Source organism: Zingiber officinale, chromosome 9B, assembly GCF_018446385.1.
Source record: "Zingiber officinale cultivar Zhangliang chromosome 9B, Zo_v1.1, whole genome shotgun sequence".
NCBI lineage: Eukaryota > Viridiplantae > Streptophyta > Magnoliopsida > Zingiberales > Zingiberaceae > Zingiber > Zingiber officinale.
The window spans coordinates 60,974,231-60,980,203 of record NC_056003.1 but is presented as its reverse complement, the minus strand read 5'-3'; the positions used below and the strand labels follow the sequence as shown (position 1 = coordinate 60,980,203).

At 42.0% G+C, this 5,973-nt stretch overlaps 1 long non-coding RNA gene across 1 annotated transcript; it reads right to left on the bottom strand.

Annotated features, from left to right (window-relative positions):
• Positions 1-4,183: 4,183 nt before the first annotated feature.
• On the bottom strand, positions 4,184-5,640 carry LOC122024186. Its single transcript, XR_006123355.1, has 4 exons — positions 5,086-5,640; positions 4,894-4,999; positions 4,737-4,806; positions 4,184-4,253 (listed from the first exon to the last, which is right to left on the bottom strand). It is a non-coding gene; the product is annotated as an uncharacterized LOC122024186 (long non-coding RNA).
• Between the last annotated feature and the right edge of the window lie 333 nt (positions 5,641-5,973).

Below are 5,973 nucleotides of genomic sequence, written 5' to 3'. Positions count from 1 at the left end.
AACTGATCCAAACCCTAAGAATACCAAGTACACTGAGTCCATGTAAACATCTAAGCATGGCATGCCTAAACGGTAACCCCAAGGACTCATAATGTACGTACCACAGGCTTACTCCACCATAAGTTCATCAACCACAAGTCTGTAAACTAATGACCAACTACAATCACTAAATCTCTAAATATCACAGACACATCACTCCTCATGTCCCTATCAACCTCAAACACCAAATAGTAGACCATCAAACTAAATATCCACCAATAGATCATCCACAAATAACATATCATCACACCTGATCTCCTAATATCTATCAATCAAAATCATCCTCAACATCAATCAATCATACCGGATAGTCTCCTACACAAAGATAGAGAAAAACGAAAGCATCCAACCCTCAACACCTACTGCCAACCAACTAAATGTATCCATAAAGTCTGCCAAATCTCATCATCTCATCCTTTCTGATAATCAAATATCCATAGTAAAAGAATATCAATCCAAAGTCAAAGGGTCACACAATCTCCTGACCAAGAATCTACCCATCAAGCAAGTATCTCCGCAACCCTCATCTATAAATGTCCCTCGACAAATACCGATAAAAGGTTAAACCCTCTAATATGAGATATAGACTACAAGATCTGGTAAAATGATCACGTGGCCAAGGTCTTGAGTCACCTGATATAGACAATGTTAGCTGAGTCGTCTAACCATTGTCTTGTACCCCATCATACTATGATTGCTCCACCCTGAGGCTCAGCAACCTCCGCTATCGAGCAATGAACACAAAGATAGAGGAACGCTACAACTAAATAACTGATCAAAATATCTGTCAATCGACGCTCTACCCCTCAAAGATCATCATATGAAATTATACCTAGTTATGATCAGAACTCCTAGGTATTACTCAACTAATACCCCTACCTCTGTATCATCACAGGTCGCAAATCACTAGGTACATCAAGGATATCTAACTACATCCGACAGCTCTATGAGTCAGGATCTCCCATGGAGCAACGTTAGACGAGTCTACTAGTCATCACCTTAATATCCATCGTGCTGACGAAAGAAGAGAGAACTACTCTCTCTCCAAACACCTCAAGGAAATCGCTAAGTGATGACCTGATCCTCAAAAAACATTCTCTGCTTCTTCCTTCACGCGGTACCGGGTCACGTAAAGGTTAAGCAGCTAACTTCAACCCTCTCATGTCAGTACAAATCATATATCCAAATGTACTCTCCAACTCATATACCCTAGTAATGGATGTATCTCATAAGTGTTAAGCAGGTAGCTTTACACTTTTCCACATCAGTGGGGGTATCCTACCCGAATGTACCTTCTAAGTCAATCAACTAGGTACAGACAGTCCATGGTCAAAATCCCCATGAAATAGGATACGACAATCCTCTACAAGCTGACAGTCGATAAAGGTATACGGCTAAATCAGTCCTTTCTACACCGATACAAGTCAAAATATCTAACCAAGTATGAAACGTCCCAAAGATAGGGATCTCCAAAAATAGAGTAAGTCTGCCCCCTACTGGTCGGACCAATAAAATAAATCGGTCAAGTACTATATAATCCAACAAGAGCACATCAATACACCACTGACAAAACCAACTAAGATAAGTCAATCCTCAACTATCCAAGTCAATAAGGGTAATAAGTCAAACCCTAACTATACAAGTCAACCAGGTAAATCAATCCCAAGACTAAACGAACCAATAGGAGTACACCAGTACTCTACTAACTGTGTCATCATGAGTATACAAGCACCGTCAACTACCCAACTAATAGTAATAGAGACTGGTATGTGACTCTAACTCTCAACCAACTCGTAGTAACAGACGCTAAAACTACTAGTAGTATGATATGACAAATCCCTTGAGACTGTAATCCTTGATCTCCATTAGGTCAACCGTGATCAGTGATTGACCCAACACATGAAATGCATAATATAATCAACTAGGCAAGTACTAACTAGAGAGTACTAACACATGTCATAGCTAACTATCATGAGCAACAATACATACACCAACAGAAATACATGATAACAATATGCAAACATACCTCCTATAGCTTGGAGATGTCCTGCTGCTGCCTGGTCCCAAAACCGGAAAAGTCACATCAAGAAAATCGACTCACGAAATCCAAAACACGAATAATAGGCATCGTACCTACTCTGATACCAAAAATTGGTATCAGATAAATCTCAAAAATCCAAAACAAAACAAAGCAGGCATCGTACCCGCTCTGATACCACTAAATTGTCACGCCCCCAAAGGAGTTCCTGTCAGACAAAAATCCGGCAGAACCTCCCCTGTACCGGTGACAATCTGAAGCATCACTACAAGCAAAATACATCAGCCACATGCGGCTGGAATATTTATATACACAACCACGCAGTTATAATAACAGCCCACACGGCTGGAATGAAACAATCACAACCACGCAGTTATATATAAAACAGCCCACACGGCTGTACTAAAAACCAACACAGCGGAAAAACGAAAACGGAAAGCCCACACAACACAAATAAATACAATGCATGCCGGCACGGCTTAAACACAAATACAACACCAAAACCATAAGATAGCCACATGGCTATACATAAATACAATGCCAAAAATAATAGAAGACATGCAAAAGAAAACCAGCACGGTCTTCGGATGTGACGTAGGACCCGGCAGACAGGATACTCCAAGCGACACACAACCATCTACCTGCTACCTGAAAACATAAATGTATACATGCGGTGGTGAGTATAGGGAACTCAGCGGGTAATAGAAAAGATAGTGCATGGTAAATAAGCAAGTATGGAGATCAAAAGTATACAGTCTCAGTAGGGAATAAAGATCATGATCATACTATCATAATCAATGCATCTGAACATACCTGACGTAATAACCAGACATAATCATGACTAACCTACAAACTGCACAAACCACTGCTGACATAATGGTAAATACATACCCAATCTGAAATCGACGCAAGGTACAAAGATCGGTAAACTCACTGGATCTGCAACAGATATACCCGTGACACCTGTGCAATATAAGTACGACTGCATATACATGTAAAATAAATGACATGTATGCAGCATGGCAACCAAATGCAACAACCATATCTCAATCAAGTGCAACAACGACAATCACATGCAACTAGTATCTACTAGGCATGTATGCAAATGCAGATGCACCACGCATCAAATGCAGGAATAATAACTGCGTATGCATGCTCCGTGGTCACCCCCGCCACCTCTCCAGACACCACGACCCCTGTATGGCCGAGAGGCTTGGGTCTGTGACGACTGTACTACCCTCCAGCCCACTATATAGTGGTCGAGGCGGACAGTCCGCTAGTAGCTGTCTAACTACATAGCATCAGGGTCCCTGACTGCTCACAACGCCGGATCTCACTAAACCTCGTGACCGGGTGGCACGACAGGACTAGCAGCAACTGCTCCAACTACCACTACCCATGAGTGGCCGAGTGGGCGGTGCTAAACCAAACCAACTGATGACTCTCTCACCACAAGGGAGACAATGGTCATCAGATGCAATGAATGATGAACATGATATATATATATAATCATCATCCATGCAACAACCCCAAACCTCATAAATACCTCCAACATGAGTATAATCGTCATGATACCTCCACATATCCCACCAAACCTATGTATACAACTACACATGTATAATCAACCAATAATCCCCAATGAACATATCAGACATACATGGACCACCCCACATATACAATCAACATGTATCCTCCAATAAAAACACATCGGACACGTGTATAAACCACAGACGTGCAATCAACACAACTCCTCCAAAAGTACATAACAAATACGGATATACACACCACATGTAAATGCACGGTCAACCAGATGACTCCTATACACATACCCACCTATGTACAGTCCACATCATATACCCAATCAGCATGATAATACCAGCCACCCGACAATCCCTACAGGACATACTCTACACGTGTAATCACCATAGAGTAGATATCAAGAGTTTAGACTGTATATGAATTAAATAGAACACCTCAAAGATCAAGCATAAGTCTCTAGCAGGAAGTCAACAAACAGATATGATATAAGGTAAAGCAGCCTAAACCATCACATAATAACCATGCACTAAGCTCAATAAAAATCTATATAGAGCCAAGGAAGAAATACCCGCCTTTATCTGTCAACCGCGTCAGATAAATCAATTCCACTTCGAGATGCTCGTCCCGAACCCAAGTCCTGCGAATCACATGGCATATATATAATGTGTAGCTAATCACATAATCAACAACAAACTAAACTCAAAACCTAATCCCACGTCGATTAGGTAACCCTGTTTAGTTTCCATACAACAATCCAAACCAAAGTAGATGATAGGTCCATCCTTAAATTCCCCTCTTTCTAAATCCAACCATAATCCACAATTCATCAATTGACCCAATAACAAATCCATCTCTTAATTACCAATCCACCACATCATAATATCAAATCTCTATCATAAATCCGCATCAACCTAACACCATCGTCAACAACTAACCAATCCATCCATTAATCAAATTTCATCATAAACTTTCCTAAATCCACAAATCACTATATGTCTAACCAACCACATTACACCACTCATAACTCTAAGCAAGCACAAAACCCTAGATTCCTTAGAAAACCTAATTTAGCATCATACTAATGAGAATACCATAGGTACATCACTGGAAAAACACTTACCTTAAGAGGTAGCAGCATATCCAAACTCACAGCCCAATAACACACCTGTCGAACAGCTACCAAAGAATTCCTACATCAATTCTGCCCAAGATCAGTTCAGGAAACAATTACACAGCATTGAATTTGCTGGACTCCTAACAAACCAAGCAACACTCACCTCAAACAACCCCAGATCTGAAACCAAAACCTCAATATGGCGCAAGAATGAAGAAGATAAGGATCTGCTCAAGAAAACCCATCCCTAGCTGATCCAATGACTTCTCCTGGTCCAAAACAGGAGGAATATCATAATTGGAAATCAATAGAACCGATCCATGCATCTACAGGATCTTCCCCAGCAACTCCTTACCTCAATTATGCTTTGGCAGTCCATCCACTCTATGATCAGCAGCCCATCAACACCAGTGAGAAGGAGGAACCGGAATCCAGTGAAGTGGACCTCCCTGATCCAAGATTCGATGCCGAGAAGGCACTGGACATCCACAAGAGGCAACTAAGGCTCGAATCTCCCCTCCCTCGTCGGCTCTAGCCTTGCCGTGCCCTAGCCACTTGATCACCGCCGATCGCGCATAAGGAATGGCCGAGAGGCCGAGAAGGTGGTCGGTCCTCCAGAGATGGATGATACCGTTGAGATCCGGCGCTCTCCCTCAGGCGACTGGGCGAGAACAGGTTTGTCGGGGAAGAATCTCTCCGTCGATGTCGAGTTCATCCGCGCGAGAAAGGAAGGAAGAAGAGAGGAAGATCGGTTGCCACTTCCCTCCTTAACACTCAAGGGTTGTCCTGCGCCGGCGACGTTGAGAGAAGAGGAGAGGGGAATCGCCGGCGCTGGTGCGGCTCGGGACGAAGAGAGCTCGCGCGCATGAAGGGGGAAGAAATCGGGAGGAAGGGGAATGGTTCGGAAATTAAACCTAGGTAAAGAATTTATACTTAGGTAATTTAGATTAAATGAAATTAATCCACTCCCTTTTTAAGGGTATTCCAAACAGGCCTCCAACTAGCCCCGAATCCGTCCCCTCAAAACTCATCGTACGAGCTCCGAAAAATTCCCAGAAAATTTCTAAAAACTCCGGAAAAATCCAATAAGATTTTTCGTCCAATAATATTTATTATTTAATTTGCCGATATCTTACAGTTCCTTTCCATCTTAGTCATGAGCAACTGTTTATAATTTATAAAGAACCGACAACATGATCTTCTGAGTGTGACACCACACACCATGTTATCTACTTATATAAAT